Source organism: Phyllobates terribilis, unplaced genomic scaffold (genome assembly GCF_046119375.1).
Source record: "Phyllobates terribilis strain yellow unplaced genomic scaffold, ASM4611937v1 Scaffold_1__5_contigs__length_1240528914, whole genome shotgun sequence".
Classification (NCBI taxonomy): domain Eukaryota; kingdom Metazoa; phylum Chordata; class Amphibia; order Anura; family Dendrobatidae; genus Phyllobates; species Phyllobates terribilis.
This window is the reverse complement of record NW_027362761.1, coordinates 770,528,576-770,548,187: the sequence shown is the minus strand read 5'-3', so window position 1 is coordinate 770,548,187 and position 19,612 is coordinate 770,528,576.

Genomic DNA, 19,612 nt, shown 5'->3' with positions numbered 1-19,612 from the left:
TTCTTTTTAACCGCACCCCTCAATTTATCTTTTTCACCCTCAGAGGAGGAGCCAGACTCTCCCCTCCTCTTTAGTGACACCGAGGTGTCCATAGCACCCGTCACCACCTTCCCAGTCTTACCGGGTTCCTCACCCCTGGACCCCAGGGCAGTCCCCCCCCCAGAGGAAAGTGAGCCCTCCGGAGGACGGACCCCGCCGCTCCCTGAAGGCACCTCAGATGTTACCGCCGGTCCCTCACCCCCGACCTCCGACACAGCAGAGTCATCGAGGGCATGGAACCGGTTGGAGAGGGGGATCAGAGGGGAGCCGGTGAGCCCTTCCGTAGGCACCTTAGTGGCCAGGGGGGGGGGGCTTAGATGTTTTTGCCCCTTTTCGGTTCCTCCTCCGACTCTTACTGGTCTTATTGTCACCTTTTGTTTTAGGCTGCTCCACCACCTCCTCGTCCAGACTTTCATACTGGGAGGAGTCATCAGAAGCAGCCACCTCCTCCCTCTCCATCCTGCTGATCTCCTCGCTCACCGCCTCCTCCCCCAGGGCCTCCGGGGCACCGGCTGCCGCTTCCGAGGAGGGTACAGACATCACCCCGGTCGCCTGGGGCTTATCCTGCCCCCTACCCCCACGGCGCCTCACCTGATGCCACTGGTGGGCAGATGTACTGGCCACGCCTTCCTTCACCGGCCCCTCAGCTCCTCTCCCGCCCCCACCTCCGGCTCCAGCAGAGGATGCACCGCTGGGGACCCCCCCATGGCTCTCCCCCGCCTGACCAGAGATGGTGTTAGAAAAGGAGCGGGGGCAGCGGCTGTACGGGTGACCTAGGTCACCACACAGGTGACACCTAATGTCACCACAGGCCGCGGCAAGATGACCTACCCCGCCACACAAGGCACATTTCTGCACCTTGCAGCCCGCGCTGAAGTGGCGGGGATCACCGCACCTGTGGCAGACCTTTGGTTGCCCCTGGTAGAAGATCAGGATCCTGTCCCTCCCCAGGAATGCTGAGGAGGGGATGTGGGTGACAGTACCGCCTGAGACCTTCAACCTCATCATGAAGGTCCAGCCCCCTGACCAGATGCCAAACTCGTCCCTGTTCTTTTTTGGGACGTCCGTGACCTCCCCATAGCGGGAAAGCCACGTCATAATATCGACCCCAGAGAGCGACTCGTTATTAGTTAGAACGGTCACTCTCTTTACTCCATTTTGGCGAGACACCGCCTGCACGGCAAAGTCTCGCCAGCCGGGCTCCCCCTTCACCAGTTCAAAATTCGACCAAAAAAGCTCTAGGCCCTCCGGCCGAACAAAACTGATGTCGAAGATGGGGGTACCAAAAGGATGGATCAGGGCAAATATGTCAGTCGCCCTGAAGTTCATCTTCAGGAGGAGCTCCACGACCCTTGCTCTTGGCGGGCACGCTTCACTGCCCCTCCACCGAAGACGAACTACATTCCTCCTGGCCACCCCCTGCCCGGCTGTCGGGAGGGACCACGCTGTCTCCCCCTCCTTTTTATCTTGGAAGGCGGCCAGGCCATGTCTATCTAGCCAAAAGGCCAGGTCCACCTCTCTTCCCTCTACCTGGATCGTCCGTTCTCCCTTCTTGAGGGCCTCCAGGAAACGGCGTCGCAAGTCACCGTCCCTGAGGTCCAGAGGTGAGGAAGCCCCCCGAGAAGACCCCGAGGCCCCGGCTACTACCCCCGCAAAACTCCGGGGACCAGCAGCCGGGGGGGCAGATGGACCAGCCCCACCCCCACTCCCCCCACTAGCAACAGACACACCAGCACTCGCTTCCTCCACCACAGACACATCCATACCGACAGTCACCCCACTTGCCCCACTCCCACTCACATGCACACTGGGGTCACAGTTGTTTTTCTTCTCCACACACTTTCTGCCAGCAGGTTTTTCAACAGCATTACTACTGCTGCCACCTGCTGGCAGCACCTTCCCTGCCGGGGGGTTTTGGGAGCCTGGTGCTGCAGCTATTTTTGCCGGCGCCCCTGCCCCAGATAAGCCCGTGGGCACAGAGGACACCGGCAGGCAGGCACCACCTCCATTTTTAGCCACAGCTGTGGCACTACTGCTCCCAGCAGCTGCCGGCGCTAAGCCCCGCCCCTTTTCTGGTGTAGCCACGCCCATTTGTGCGGGATTTACCCGCGAGGACACGCCCCCTGCACCAGGCAGCACAGTGGGGGCCCCAGAGGCCACTCCCACCGGTGCCTTGGGTGACAGGGAGGCCACGCCCCCCGCACCAGGCAGCACAGTGGGGGCCCCAGAGGCCACTCCCACCGGTGCCGTGGATGACAGGGAGGCCACACCCCCCACACCAGGCAGCACGGTGGGGGCCCCGGAGACCACTCCCACTGGTGCCGTGGACGGCTGGGAGGCCACGCCCCCCGAAGCCGGCCGCGCCGGGACCCCCGAAGCCGACCCGGAACTGGGTCTACTCACAGGGGCCCCTGGACCAGCGGCACCAGCTCTCAGGGGCATAGCACCCCCTACCGTCACACCCTTTACGACAAACAGCCTGGCCACCCCAGCTCCGGCGGCCGGCCCCAGGCTAGGCCACTCCCCCTCGGCACCCAGCGGCGGTGGAGCCCCCCGCGCTGACCCATTACTGGGCCCCTGCGCAGGGGGCCCCGACCTCGCCACGGATTTTGCCAGGGGAGCAAGCCCCACCTTTCCTTTATGAGCCGGCTCTGCCGGAGCCGCAGGCCCCGCGCCCTTCACCTTACCAGGTCTCTGGGTCCCTGAAAGTGATCCAGATTTAGTGGATCCGCGCGTGAGGGACCCAGAAACCCCAGCACACGCCGCCGGAGATGCGGCCCCGGCTGTTGGTGCGCCGCCAGCAGAGCAGGAGGCAGCGGCAGATGTACAAGCCGCCCCCCGCACGCCAGCAGGCGCACCAGGTGCCAGGCCAGACCTCCCTTTTACAGGGGATCCAGCCTGAGCACCACCATAGATCACACCCACCGTCGGGCCGCCCTCCGTGCCATGCTCCATATCAGACACCTTGGACCCACTGCCTCCATTACCACAAACAGGGGCAGCGCTCTGCGTGCCATGGCCCATAGTCTCCCCGCTCCCTCGCTGTGGACCCACAACAGAGTCCAAGCCGGGGTGGGTGGCGGGTGCCGCACAACGGGACAGGGGGGCCCCAGAGAGGGGGACATACACAAACTTGTGCGCAACAGTTGTTTTTCTCTTTTTTTTTGCTTTTCTCTTCATCCCCCTCACGGGTGCCTCATCCTCGCAGATCTCATCCCCGAACGTAAGCTGACCAAAACGTACCGGGGACTCGATCTGCTGGATCTGCTGCATGATAAGGCAGCCCCCCTCACTGCTACTGCTCCCATCCTCCTCATCCTCCCCCTCGCTCCCGCTGCCCTCTGAAGGGCTAGAATCCGACGGGAGAGCCATCTGCTCAGGGGCTATCCCGCTATGCGATGCCTGGAGATCACTTACCAGGCCACCAGGCGGTGGGTAGGGTGCGACCTCCTCCACGCATACCTCTTCTTCCTCCTCCTCCACCGCCTGGCTGGGGCCCTGCGACCCCTCCAGAGCCCCACCGGTCATGGCTCTGAACCGGTCATCATTAAGCAGCTTCTCCATGAAGGGTCCACTGCCCGCCAAGATGGTGCTCCTGCGGTCTTCCAGGTCTTGAATGGCCCGCTTGATCTTCCGGACCGCGGCGGATAGCTCAGGCTTCTTACTGCCAGAGGCCCTCACGGACCTCTCCTGAGCCACCCTCAACTCCCCCCAGAGGGAACTTAGCTTCTTTGTGGCGTCCTCATACTCGCAGAGGTGCGCATGTATACGGGAGGCATAGGTGACGGTTGCCTCCCTCGACGCCTTGGTACCCCAATCAGGGGGCACCGCTGCAGCACCTCCGCTCGTACTCGACCTACCTCCGGAGGGAGGAGCCGCCGCAGTCGCAGCCTCGGGGGTCCTCCGGGTCCTCATGCTGGAACCCCTGCTGCCTTGGCCAGATCTTGTCGCCTTAGCCGGCTTGGTGTTTCTCCCACCCCCCGCCAGCTTGGACCGGGAGGTGGGAGCCGGGGGCCCAGCCCCGGAGGCCAGTCCCACTATGAGCCTTTTTTCCTGGGAAGGGGGCAGACAAAAAGTCCCAGATGGAAGAAAAAAAACCTCCCTTCCCAGGAGCTCTCTCCACAGCAGCCAAACAGTCCAGGAAGCACACTCAGCACAGCTCGCTGCAGGCTCCACCTCCACCACTTCCTGAATGAAGCTGCAACAGGCTGAACTGGAATGGAGCCTCTTGCTATATGCACTGCAGTCTGCCACATACACTGTCTGCCTGCCTAGCACTGATATCTATGCAGCTGGATTAGTCCACAGAAGGACTCTTAGTTGAGATGGATAAGTGTAGAATATGTTATGGTATACCTACACTAACTAAGAAACAAGAAAATCTCTCCCTAGCTCAGCAGCACCTTTCCCTACACTGATTGATTCCGGAGTAGACTGTGATGAGCATGGCGGCACCAGGTCTGATATAGACCTGATGAAGCTGTGCGTCCAGACAATCACTGTAATGCCACAACCAACATGGCTGCGGCATTACAGTGTGTGGCAGACAATCTAAAGAGCGCCAAACATGCAGGGAGGGGACCCGAGCTCCTGTCGAGCAACCCCGGAAATACTCGGAGAGCGCCGAGCATCTCAATTAGTGAGATGCTCGGGCAAGCACAGAGCAGTAGCGAGCATGCTCGCTCATCACTAATGAGCATGTGTCCCCCAACATTAGCTGTGCACTCAACAAAGCAGTTACTGGGAAAGTACACCTAACCACGGACATGTGGACAAGTGCTTCTGGGCCATGACGGTACATCTCGCTGACAGCACACTGAGTTAACAGAGTGGAAGCCAGGACCCAGTCAGATCTTGGGACGGAACATGTCCTCCCGACGCCGAGGATTGCGGGCCCAGGTTCAATCAGGGTTGCCCCCCATTTTACAGCTCCTGCACCTCCTCATCCTCTTCAGCATCTATCTCCGATATGACCACATCAGTCGCAAGCTGGAAGCACTGCAGCACTGCCTCGGCCAAGCAGCAACAGGCTATGCTGAAGCTAATATGCTTAGGTGACAAACCACACAACGCTGAAGAGTTGTGGACAGCTCTGAGAGAGCAGGTAGATCTGTGGCTGACACCACTAACCCTACAGCCAGGCATGGTGATGTGTGACAATGGCCAGAACCTGGTGGCAACTCTGAGGCGAGGCAAGCTCACACATGTATCATGCGTGGCACATGTGCTTAACCTCGTGGTTCAGCGATTTCTCAAAACCTACCCGGAGCTGCCGGATCTGCTTGTGAAAGTACCCCGCCTGTGTGCCCATTTTAGAAAGTCACCAACAACTTCCACCGCCCTTGCCGTGTTTCAGCAGCGTTTGCAGCTTCTGGCTCACCGACTGGTGTCTGATGTCCCCATGCATTGGAACTCTACATTGCAGATGTTGGGAAGGATTTGTGAGCAGAAGAGGGCAGTTGTTGACTACCAGCATCAATAAGGCCATCGGTATTCAGTTCAGACTCCACACATAAGACCACAGGAGTGGACTTAGATGTCAGACATATGTATCATCCTCCAAAACTTTGAGGACTCCACCAAGATAGTGAGCGGCGATGACGCCATAATTAACGTCACCATCCCACTTCTCTGTCTTCTGAAACGATCTCTGCTCACAATCAGAGATGATGCATTGCAGGTGAAGCACGATGAGATGGAGCAAGGAACCATACAGGGTGATTCCACACAGCCCAGCCTCATCTCATCCCAACGTGGAGGATTGGGTGACAATGAGGAAGAGGAAGAGGCGGAGGAGGATTTAGTTTCATGCGCTATAGACATTACTACCTGCACAACTGTCATACCATCTGTTAAGCGTGCATGGCCAGAGGACAGGGAGGAGGAAGAGAGCATGGTCAGTCATACTTTTGGAGAGGACACGTAAGTCTTGCCTGTTAGTAGTCTGGCAAGCATGGCTGAGTTTATATTACGCTGCCATTCCAGTGACCCTCGCGTTCTCCAAATTTTGGATGACAGTCATTAGTGGTGGTGACACTTCTAGACCCACGCTACAAGGAGAGCTTTCTATCTCTTATTCCCAAGGCGGACTGGTCTACTAAAATGGGGCAGTACCAGAAGGCCCTTGTGGAATTATTAAAAAATTTCCCATCTGGAACGCTGGCAGCAGAGGTCACAGTTTGTTGGACAACCAAGGAGTACAGGCGAGAAAGACACAACTCCAATCCAGCAGAGGCAGGGCAACACTGTCAAAGTTCTGGGACAGTTTTCTCAGACTCTCCCATCTTACAGGCCCTGAGGCTCGGGGTACTCTCACAAGGAGTGCAAAGTTTGCCGACCGTACCAACGTCCTCCGTGATTTATCTGTACCTTATAAATATTGGGGATTCAAGCTAAACACGTAGCATGAACTGGCTCTCTACGCCTTGGAGGTCCTGGCCTGCCCTGCCGCTAGCTTTTTGTCAGAGCGGGTTTTTAGCGCTGCTGCTGGAATTACAACTGATAAGCGCATCAGCCTGTCAACTGAAAATGCTGACAGGCTGACTCTTATAAAAATGAACAAGGGCTGGTTTTGGGCTAGACTTTTCAACACCACCGAATGATAGCAGTGTAACATAAACTCAAATCCAGTGTCTTTTTTTGGGAGGTCTATTCCCATGCACCTCTTGACACCTATACAGGGGTATATGCTTCCTGATTTTGTCTATTTGCTCTTGTCCTCCTCCTTCTCCTTATCCTCCATGACCATATCATTCACCACCATATCTGCCTTATCACCTCCTCTACGTGTCTTGCAAGGGGCATTGGAATTCCTCCAAATTTTTGGCAGCTTTTGCATTCACTGCATAGGCAAATAGTATGGGAGACACACTTCCTAATAATGGGAACATTGTTTTTAGGAGGCTCTCTGACCTGTACGTCTCTTGCAAGGGGCATTAAAGTGCATCCAAATTTTTGGCAGCTATTGCATTCACTGCATAGGCAAACACTATGGGAGACCCACTTCCTAGTAATGGGAACATTATTTTTAGGAGACTTTCTGACCTCTATGTCTCTTGCAAGGGGTACTGGAGTTCCTCCAAATTTTTGGCAGCCGTTGCTTCACTGCATAGGCAAACAGTATGGGAGACCCACTTCCTAATAATTGGAACATTGTTTTTAGGAGGCTCTCCGACCTGTACGTGTCTTGCAAGGGGCATTGGAGTTCCTCCAATTTTTTGGCAGCCGTTGCTTCACTGCATAGGCTAACAGTATGGGAGACCAACTTCCTAATAATGGGAACATTGTTTTTAGGAGGCTCTCCGACCTCTACATCTCTTCCAAGGGGTAATAAAGTGCATCCAAATTTTTGGCAGCTTTTGCATTCACTGCATATGCAAACACTATGGGAAACCCACTTCCTAATAATGGGAACATTATTTTTAGGAGACTTTCTGACCTCTACGTTTCTTGCAAGGGGCATTGGAGTGCCTCCAAATTTTTGGCAGCCGTTGCTTCACTGCATAGGCCAACAATATGGGAGACCCACTTCCTAATAATGGGAACATTGTTTTTAAGAGGGTCTCTGACCTCTACATCTCTTGCAAGGGCCATTGGAGTTCCTTCAAAATTTGGCAGCCCTTGCAGTCACTGCATACGCAATAACAGCATAGGAGACTCACTCGTTAATAATGGGAACAACAAAGCATAGCCGGCTGAATGCTCTCTAACAATAGCGAGGGCTGACTGCTGGCCCTTTAAGAATAGTAAAGGCCACCTGATGGCCCTATAAAAATAGGCTTTGTGACTTTCAGAGACCCGCCATTATAAATGAAACAGGATGTGTCTGATGATGTGTCACACAAAACACATGGCCAGATAAGGTTGTAAAATGTTAAAATTCAATCTCCTGGTGAATGCATTTGTCTTGGTTGAAAGCAATGCAAAAGTGCAAAAACGAATCAAAAACGCTATATGTGAACATAGCCCAAGGTGTGGAGGAGCATTTTTGCTTTTGTATATTTATTTTGCCTTATATACAAGTCATTACCATGGAAAGGATGTTCCTTAACATATTTCCCAGGAAAATCCATTTTGGTTTCGTTTTTGTATGTTTTAATACCTCTGACAACATTGTTGACAGCATTGACCTGGGAGTCAGAAATGCTTCCAGGGTTCTTCCCCATGCTGTTCCCATGTCATTTGAGCACTGTTCCCATTGATTTGGGCAATTTTTAGGCACTCTGCAGACCGCCGGGGGGGGGGGGGTCGCCTGAAAAATACTTGAGATCCCCATAGACTTACATTGGGCTCATTACTCGGTCCAAGCACTTGAGCATTCCAATTTGCTCGACCCGAGCAACGAGTACCTGAGCATTTTAGTGCTCGCTCATCACTAGCCTTTATGCAACATTTCTATAGGATTAAGGCCAGGATTTGACTTGGGCATTCCAAAACTTTAACTTTATTCTTCTTTACCAATTCTTCTCCATAACAACTTGTGTGCTTTGGGCTGCTGTCATGGTGAATAACTCTCACTCTCTTGAGATTCAGTTCAGATGTCTGACATTTCCCTTTAGATTTCGCTGAATTTGGTATAATTCAGAATACATTGTTTCATTAATGATTGCAAGCCATCCTGATCCAGATGCTGCAAAATATGCCCAAACCATGATACCACTACTGCCTTGTTTCTTGGATGGTATGAAGGTTGTATGCTGTAATGCAGTGTTTTTCTCAATTCAAATATAATGCTTCTCATTTTGACCAAAAAGCTCTTTTTTGTCTCATCCCTCCACAAAACATTGCTCCAATAGCCTTCTGGCTTGTCCAAATGATCTTTAGTAAACTGCAGATGGGCAGCAATGCTCTTTTTGGAGAGTATTGGATTTCTCCTTGCAATACTGCCATGCACACCTTTGTTGTTCAATATCTCTTGATGGTGGACTCATGAACATTAGTTAATATGAGAGAGGCCTTTAGTTCCTTAGAGGATATCTTGAGTTCCTTTATGGCCTTGTGTACTATTATATGCCTTGCTCTTGAAGTGATCTTTGTTGATCTTGAATTTCCTCCATTTGTGCACAATCTGACTATAGGGTGGTGGAGTACAAACTCTTTAGAGGTGGTTTTGTAACCTTTTTTGTTTCTTTATGAGGTCCTCAGAAATTTGTATTGTTCATGCAATGACACACTGCCACAAACATGTGGTGTGAAGATCAAGCTTTGAAAAATTATGAAGGGTTTTAAAACTTTTAAGCACTCCTATATATGTCTAAATGTATATACAATACTGTGAAAAAAGTTTTAGATAGATGTGGAAAAAATGCAAAATAACAATTCTTTAAAAAATAGAAGTTTTTATTTTTAGCAATTATCCTTTGTTGGGTGAAGAGAATGGGACATCGGATTGCGCTGCTCGCCTGTCAGAATTATGTACCAGAGGAATCCAAGTCGATGTAATGATGAAATAGACTTTATTTCTACGCGTTTCGTGGTGATCACACCACTTCCTCAGGACGGTCTATACCCATACACATACAGGGTCTGTTATTTATAGAGAAAGAATGCACATGGAGACGCCTCCCTTCAAAAAAACTACCACACCCAGTGGGCGAGGAATCAGACTAAACGCATGTATGCACCGTAAAGCACACACAAAACAATCATAAAGCATAATGGAATATATCACTTAAAAACATTACTCATACATTTAAAAATATAAATGCAGATTTTTTTTTTAAATATATTAAAAAATATATTAAAGTAGTTAAATTAATAAATAAATTTTACTAGCTAGGGGAGAGCTTGAACCTATGATGTTGACCCATTCGTTCTTTGACCCTGCTGCTGCTGTTTTAAACCATTGAGACATGGGTGAATTTGATTTGATCTCTTTATTTGATGATAGTTTCACAAGAATCTATGAAATCAAAAAAATAAATAAATAAATAATAATAATGGATAAAAGAAGCTCCAAAGCTCTTAGACTAGTTTAAAAGAAGGAATGTTCAATATTATGAGAAATTGCAGTTAGGTGATCCCTATAAAAATCACCTAGCAATTGATGGGTCAAAACTAATGGAAAAACGGGGGTTAGAAAAACGGAAGCAAAGACAAACCACAAAGAAGGGATGAAACCCATTCACAGAAAGCGCATGTTTGTCAGTAACATTCATCATTACAAAATACAGAGAAAAAGGAGCTGGGTTGTACAGAGGAACAAAGCAGAATCCATAGATATATCTCAATTAATTGAACAAATCAGTCGTTTCATTCAGTCCATGTGGATTTATAGTGTTCAGCTTATGAATCCAGAAGATCTCTTTCCTGTTAAGAGTCTGGACTCGGTTGGAGGTCTCATGGGGGACATGGTCAATAGGGATCACCCAAAGGGTATGTGCACACGATGCAGAAATGAAGCAGAAAATTTCTGCATCATTTCTGCATCTCCCTGGCAGAAAAAAACGCATGCAGATTGTGCATGCGTTTTACCTGCGGAATGCATGCGGATTCACATGCGTTTCCGCATGCGGATTGACAAGCGCTTTCCAGGCGATTTTAGCATCACCTGGAAAGTGCTTGACAACTAGGTCACACTATATAAATCCATGCAACCGGCATGGATTTATATAGTGTGACCCGAGAGAATGGTAAAAATAAAAAATAAATGTATACTTTACCCTCTGATGGCCCCCGGTGTCCTGCTTTACACTCCGTTCTCCCTCGCCGGCAACTTTGAATTGAAAGACCTGCCGACGTCAGCGTTACGTGACCCGTCACATGACTCTGACGTCAGCGCAGGTCCTTCAACTCACTGCCAAGTGCCGAGAACCAAGCAGGAGCGGTGTGTAGCACCCTGAGGATTCGGCTGCTACAGGGGTATTGCACCTCAACCCAGAGGTGTGATATTCCACTCCCGGGTAAGGAAGGAGTGTGGATCTGAGCTCGGTAGGCTGCATGCACTACACACATCCCATTTCCGAGGAGCAGGCCGACGGTACTCCCACTTAGAAATGTGCAGGTACGACCGAGTCTGTTCCTGGCTGGAGTGGGAGGGGGGTGGTACATCCCAAGTAGTGTAGGGGCAGATAGGGGGAGCAGCCTGGGTAAAGATAGGAGCTCATTGGGTGCTGGTCACCTGAGCTCACACATAGAGGGTGTATATAAGGTGGGCACCAACTAAGAACAGGGTCAGTTGCAGAGAGAAAGTCAGGAGCAGAGGAGAAGAGAGACCCAGAGTGAGAGAGGAGAAGAGAGAGAGACCCAGAGGGGGAAACAGCAGAAAAGGACTCCAAGATCCCAACTTAAATCCCCGGGTGAAGAGTCGGCATCAGGGTACCGGAACCCAAGCTGGTGGGGGTAAAAACACTCCCCAGCCAGAGACCGGAGACCGTGGGCAGCGTTTGCCACGGTCACCCACCACATCCACCACGAAGGCATACCACGAGGAGGGTCAGGGAACCCAAGGCCAAGGGTCTCCCAACAGAAGGCCCGAGGGAGCTGGACCTGGGTGGATCAATAGTGGGGACGGCCAGAGAAAGGACTGAAGGAGAGCTCAGGGTCACGCTCCGGACTTATTTGGGAGTTGGCTGGATCTAGAACCTGGTGGACGCAGCACGGCTCGGGAGGTCACTCGAAGCTGGAGTGACCAGAACATCAGCAGTGAGTAAAACATCCTAAACTGCATAACCCGACTCTGTCTCTGATTGCCGTCTACACTGCATCACCACAACTCCCATCCTCTGCACCTGATCCCACTGAGGCTATACCCCTCCCGTTGGGGGTTATCCTATCAAGCTGCACCAACACCACCAGCCTCAGCGGACCCTGCTGCAGCGGCGGCCACAGTGACCGCAACACAACGGGTGGCGTAGTCGACAAATAAAGAACTTATAACATCTGTAGGACTGCCACATACAATTGAGTTTGACACCCTGGGCACGGACCGGGTCACAGCCACTCGGAAGACTACAACCCCCATCTGATCCGGCTCCGGATATTCCCCTTAAAGAATATGGCCCAGGGGGCGCGTCAACTTTGGCGTAGTCGGCAGGATTACGTGCCCGCAACACTCGGGTACTGCGTGCCTGAAGAAAAGTGCGAGTTTACCTCAAAAAGAAGTCTCCTGCCGGTTCCGGAGGGTCCCCGCCATCGGACCCCATCACCAGTCGATTCCCGCCGGTTGTCCGCCATTAACAGCTTTTTCCCGCCATCTGCAGAGTTTCCCGCCACTGGGAAGCGGTTCCCGCCATTTCCAAAGGTTTCCCGCCTTGTCAGAGCGGACGCCATTATGGGCGTGCCAGAGGATGGCAAGAGGCCACCTCCCATCGTGGGCCAGGACCGAAAATGGCGCCAAAAGTGGAAACCGCCCCCACCAACAGAGACTGTGATGTTAGAGGTGTCTGTCCGCGTGAAAGAACCGCCCCTGGAGCTGACAATCACCAAGTGGCTCCGGGACCGCCCTCGAAGGGGGAGGAGACGAAAGGAAAGAACGAAGATGGGTGCCGCCTGGAGCAGTCTGGAGCGAGCGCACCCGGAGGCAGGAAGCCTGGAGAGGAGTAGCAGAGAAGCTCACCCGGAGATGTCCAGAGAGCAGAGCAGCACCGGCCCGCTGGCCAGGAGCCTGCTGGAAGAAGAGCAGAGCAGCACCGACCCGTTGGTCAGGAGCCTGCTGGAAACCACGACCCCACTAGGCCTAGTGGAGGTCCTCGCACAGCTCCCCCGAGACCGGGAGTGTGCACAGACTGCCCTGGAGGGCCTCGCACGGAGGATGGCCCGGGTACAGCGAGAGACATTGGCGGAGTGGAGCCGAGAGATGGCCCAGCAAACCAAGACCCGGAGCACGCCAGCCAAGATGAGGAGACAGACCGCCTCTGAGGATGGCGCGGGAGGACCCAAGGCCGGAGACGGCGCCGAGAAGGGAGCCGAACGCATGGAGGCAGGTAAAGGGGACGTCTATACCCCAAGCCGGGACGCCGCTTACCTGCCCCAGCTCCCCGTCGCAGAGCCCGAAAGTCCCCCTGCTGTGCCCGAAAACGCCATGTCACCGACGCAGACTAGGCCCCAACCGGAAGCCGCCGCCGCGACCCCTGTGACGTCACACGCCTCGACCCCGAGCGTGACCAAGCAGGAAGTACCACCAGCCTGGTCGCAAGGCCTAGTACCCCCGGGCGTCACATCACCAACAGCGCCCCCTACCTCCGCGGAGCCTCCGGCCTGGCCGCAAGGCCAGGTAGCCCAGGGTGCCGCCGTCCTAACGGTGCCCTTCACCTTCCAGGTGCCCCAGGCCTGGCCGCAAGGCCTGGGCAACCCGGGCGCCACTACCACCGCGCCCGCACCCGTAAAACCAAGGGTGCCGCGTCTGGGAGAGGACTTGTTTGCCCAGCACACGTGGCCGGACGGGCAGCCTTTCATCTGGCCCCAGAAATATTATGAACTGGAGCACCAGAGGAGAGTTGGGGCCATGTGTGCACCCCTGATTCCGGCTCCGAAGCCCGTGATAAGGATCTCGCCCCCGCTTGAAGAGACCCAATTTGAGTGGGACCCCACCGGAGAAGACCTAATGGGGTTCACTCAAGAAACCAGGGCAGCTGCAGCGGAGCGTGCTGAGTGCTGCCGACAGCAGCTCGAGGAGTTTGCGAGGGAGCGGAGAGAGAGGCGGGTCCGGGAACAACAGGCCCAAATAAGGAGCGCCGAGCAGAAGAGCCGAACCAGGAGGGACCCCCGTGCAGCGCACAGTCCCCGCACCACCGGGACTGTAATTAAGTTCAACATGCAGCATGGGTGGGGCTTCATCAGAGACCACAACACCCCCGGCGACGTCTTTGTCACGCGCAGAGATGTGGAGTCCCATCTGCCGGAGGGGCACAGAGGTCGTGACCTTTATATCGGGGACGAGGTCACCTTTACCCGGCACAAGTGTGCCAAAGGACCTTACGCCCTCCATGTGCATCGCCTGACAGAGGAGGAGCTGCGATGTGAGGAGGAGGAGCAAGAGGATCCGGACGGGTCTGAAGCTGAGATCCCCAAAGAAGGAGCAGGAGGAAGACGTTGTTGAGTACAGCGGAGTAGGTGCTGTAAATAGTTACCCGATCGGGGTATAAAGAAACTGTTACTGCAAATATAGTCCCCGTTGGGACCAGCTGAGTGAACTGTTTACCCGTTTACCCTTAATCCCACAGGCTGAGGAATGTGAGCAGCCATTCCCTTTCCCTCCTTAACTGGCCGAGGACTGAGAGCGGCCATACCCCTGTATATAGTTGCGCGTCCTAAAGCGCCCCCTACCGGTTTTATAGAAAAACCAATTTTCTAGAGAGACTGTCGCAATTTACCCGGTCACACGTTGCACAGTGACCGGAGGAGGAGCCAGAGGCGACGAGAATGTTTTATATATATATAATGTTTTATATGTTTATATGAAAATTTTGTATGTTTTGGTGTTGTTTTTGTCTTACAGCCCGAGGACGTGCTGTGATTTACCAGGGGGGAATGTAGCACCCTGAGGATTCGGCTGCTACAGGGGTATTGCACCTCAACCCAGAGGTGTGATATTCCACTCCCGGGTAAGGAAGGAGTGTGGATCTGAGCTCGGTAGGCTGCATGCACTACACACATCCCATTTCCGAGGAGCAGGCCGACGGTACTCCCACTTAGAAATGTGCAGGTACGACCGAGTCTGTTCCTGGCTGGAGTGGGAGGGGGGTGGTACATCCCAAGTAGTGTAGGGGCAGATAGGGGGAGCAGCCTGGGTAAAGATAGGAGCTCATTGGGTGCTGGTCACCTGAGCTCACACATAGAGGGTGTATATAAGGTGGGCACCAACTAAGAACAGGGTCAGTTGCAGAGAGAAAGTCAGGAGCAGAGGAGAAGAGAGACCCAGAGTGAGAGAGGAGAAGAGAGAGAGACCCAGAGGGGGAAACAGCAGAAAAGGACTCCAAGATCCCAACTTAAATCCCCGGGTGAAGAGTCGGCATCAGGGTACCGGAACCCAAGCTGGTGGGGGTAAAAACACTCCCCAGCCAGAGACCGGAGACCGTGGGCAGCGTTTGCCACGGTCACCCACCACATCCACCACGAAGGCATACCACGAGGAGGGTCAGGGAACCCAAGGCCAAGGGTCTCCCAACAGAAGGCCCGAGGGAGCTGGACCTGGGTGGATCAATAGTGGGGACGGCCAGAGAAAGGACTGAAGGAGAGCTCAGGGTCACACTCCGGACTTATTTGGGAGTTGGCTGGATCTAGAACCTGGTGGACGCAGCACGGCTCGGGAGGTCACTCGAAGCTGGAGTGACCAGAACATCAGCAGTGAGTAAAACATCCTAAACTGCATAACCCGACTCTGTCTCTGATTGCCGTCTACACTGCATCACCACAACTCCCATCCTCTGCACCTGATCCCACTGAGGCTATACCCCTCCCGTTGGGGGTTATCCTATCAAGCTGCACCAACACCACCAGCCTCAGCGGACCCTGCTGCAGCGGCGGCCACAGTGACCGCAACACAACGGGTGGCGTAGTCGACAAATAAAGAACTTATAACATCTGTAGGACTGCCACATACAATTGAGTTTGACACCCTGGGCACGGACCGGGTCACAGCCACTCGGAAGACTACAACCCCCATCTGATCCGGCTCCGGATATTCCCCTTAAAGAATATGGCCCAGGGGGCGCGTCAGGTGCGCGGGCCGACAGAAGGTAAGTATACATTTATTTTTTATTTTATTCTTTTTTTACAGATTTTTTCATGGTACCTGGGTGTGGAGGAGAGTCTCCTCTCCTCCACACTCGGGAACCATCCGCACATTAGAACGCGCCAATAGCGCAAGTACAAATGCAGTCTTGTGGAATTGGCGCGTTCTAATGCAAGTCAATGGCAGCGAAAATGCTGCGTTTACGCAAAAGTAATTGACATGCTGCGGAATTTTGAGTGTAGCGTTTACGCTGCGGAAAAATCCGCATCATGGGCACAGCACACGCGGATTTCAATTGGGGAACATTGCTGCCCTTCTACCATGCGTTTTTAATGCGTTTCTGCGGCGTTTACGCAACAGCAAAAATGCCGCGGAAACGCATTAAAAACGCATCGTGTGAACTCAGCCTAAAGGAGATCCTTTTATTGTGATATATCGCATAATGCCTAGAAAGGCCATGATGTAAAAATCCTTCTTTTATATTATACCTGTGCGAGTTCATTCTTTTATGTAGCTGTTGCGTTGTCCTTCCCACATACAATTTCGTACATTCGCATATAATGACATAGATGACGAAACTGGATTGGCAAGTCAATTGATACTTGATTTGGAACTCATCGGGATTTTAACTGTCTGATGGAAAAGTTTTTGCATTATGAATGACTAGCTTTTACCCGCGGCTTCGCTCGCGTGGAATTTGGTCTGCCACATTAAGTTTCGTGACAGATCATTTTAATAGTAAAAATAAATAATTTTAACAGTAAAAAAAAATAATCTTAATAGTAAAAAAAAATAATCTTATTTAGTTACTCGTACATCCAAAATTTCAGATGTCTAACTTCAAAACTGACGGATTCCATACAATCTTTGAACCCCTATAATATTAAGAGGGAAACTCTTGAGGGTGGATTTATCAAAATTCCTTTCTTAGTGCTCATTTAAGCTATAATAGAACCTATCTGCAAATTTCAAGATGCTAAGTTCAGTGGTTTCGGCTGTGCGTTGACCGCTAGGTGTGTCAGTCAATCAGGTTTACAGTTTTATATAATCTTCGCCTGTATGGTGTGTTTATAAAAAGTAGCCCTATGTCCTTCCCCAGGCTTGAAATTATCCATATCAAATTTCATCACAAACGGATTACTAAGCACTGATTAATAAACAGGACGGACTGAAGTTACTTGCGTTTAATATTGTTCGTGTTAGTAAAGAATTAGTATGTAATTGGAATAATGGACATCTGCAGGTAATTTATCTATGTGTTTTTACTGCAATATACTCCTGTAAACTATGTTATTTGATTTCTTTCGTTCAGCGAAAATATGTAGATTTTGCGATTTAGAAACACGTGAGCAAGCTACGTATAGCTGACCGTGGGAAAAACAGGGCGTGCCTAAATGTATCCCCGCTACCTTCAAAGTTTGCCCTTGCGATTTATTGATGGTCATTGAAAATGCAACTTTAAGTGGGAACTGCAAACGTTTGAAATTAAATGGTAAGTTTTTGGGTATTATTGGGATGCGTGGCATAAGAATATTTTCACCCTTAGCTTCTCCAGTTAAAATTGTGGCCTTTACAATGTGCCTGCCTAGTTCAGTGACTCGCAATCTAGTGCCATTACATAATCTCGGGGCGTCCAAGTTGCGCATTAACAAAACGGGTATACCGACCTTTAATTCGAGCTTATGAGATGGGACCCCGGATAGCTCCAAAGAGTTAAGAAACTCCACGGGGTAGCTCGTACAGTCTTCAGATGACATGACTGTGTCGATGGAGTTGTAGGTTGTTGCATCGCTGGTTACTTGGTCCAAGATAATTTTATTGATTTTCGCAACTGTTTCATTTCTTGGTGCTAGTATAGTTCTTTCACATAGCCAATTTTCATCATGGATGTTTTGTTGCAAATTTGGAAAAACTTGAGCAATAAGTGCGTCTTCCGAATCCACAACATGACAAAATTGGTTAGTGAATAGAACCATACCTTCTTCGTCAGTTTCGATTCGACCTTCACCGATCTCGAGCAGTTTCTCAGCGTACGCGCCCCACTCTAGATCACTGAATAACTGGACACGCATGTTGGTGGTGAGGTGCAGCTTTTCAACTTTGGTCCATAAATATGAGGATTTCAGACATGCGTTAATTTCGTCTGCTGCAGTGCCTCGCTCGATGACAGGCAAAGTTTGCCTAAAGTCCCCAGCCAATAAAACAACCACACCACCCATTATTGTTTGTTTACTGTGTAAGTCTTGTAGACAACGATCAAGAGCTTCGATGGCGCGTTTGTGTGACATTGTGCACTCGTCCCACACGATTAGTTTGCACTGTTGCAACAGGAGGCCACGGGCGCTGCTCTTGCTGATATTACACGATGGGGTTTCTTCATTCACCAGATTAAGAGGTAATTTAAAGACTGAATGTGCCGTCCGTCCACCGCTTAGCAATGTTGCAGCAATTCCAGAGGAAGCCACAGCTAACGCAACGTTATGACCGCTACGAATTTTTGCTAAAAGTAAATTAAGCAAGAAAGTTTTTCCTGTACCACCCGGGGCATCAAGGAAAAAAAGTCCGCCTTCACCATTCTCAACTCGTCCTACTATTTTGTGATAAATCTCTCTTTGATCAGGTAGCAAACGTGGCTCAGTTTCGCAAACGTGAGCGTCTAACTGGTTGGTATCATAGCTTAGCTCTTTTATCAACTCATTTGACAGCTCTCCTCTACGCCGCGGTGAGGGTAGACCAAAATCGGACAATTTCTTTCCAGAAATTATTAATATTTTGTCCTCGATAAGCCCCAACGCCTCATTGAAACAGAGATCATCGTTAACGTGATCCATTCTTTCAAATCTGTGCATGATATCCTCTGATAACGCAGTTTTATACTTGTGCCAGAGTTGTAGAGGATTGGATAAACCGCAAGTGCATATCAATATGGCAAACAGCTCTCTTATTTGCGCCGGGGAGCGACATAGTACGGCCTCTTCTAAGGTGGTATCCCAGTGGTTATCATCTTCCAACAACCCCATCTTCTCACACACCTGCCGAAAAGTTGCAAGTTCTTGACCTTCAAATGTTTTTAAATCCGAGAAGTTGGTTGGACCCCTTATTACATTCAGCAGCATACGCAAGCAATAACATTCAAAATTGCTAACGTGCACCGTGTAAATGCGACCTAGAGCGTCTCCTGCCTTCACACCTGGTCAGCCATCGACAGGTGTTCCTTGTAAACGACGTTTCCATTGCTTCCGTGCCACATTCCAAGTATAGTAGCGAGGCACGTCAATGTAAAGTAATGTTTTTGCAAACGTATCACTTTGGCACAACAGGAAAAATGCAGTTAGTGTAGTTTTAGGTGGTGCTTCTAATCTCTCTCTAAAATTATTTTCCGTAAAGTAAACTCTCTCGCCATTGGGTAAATGAATCGCGAGATGAGTGACGGTTGGGTGTCTCTCGTGCAGAGGCAGACCTAAGATCCGCCACGCTGCTTCGTTACTACTAACATATCGGCCGGTTCTAAAGGTCTGCACCTCATCTCTTGGGTCAATGTTAACATTCCCTTGCTGGCGGATGTTAAAAATAGCCTGGTCGCTACCCTTATTAATATATTTACAAATATATTTTATCGCCTGTACCGTATTACAGAACTCTACATTTAAATGAGAATTAAAATTTTTTGATAAGAGTGGAGAATATGGGACCACCCAGCTATTGTCCACCAATATTTCCAGTGTTCCTCTACGGGTTTTTATAATCGTCGTGCGTCCACCATTCTCTGGTGCTCTGCGCCTGTACAAAGGATAACCTTTGTCATTGGTTTGAGTATCTTTTAAAAGCTTCCTCGGATATTTTTTGGTACATTTTCCTTCCTTCATGCATGGCGATGAAGAATTGAATGTACCACATGGC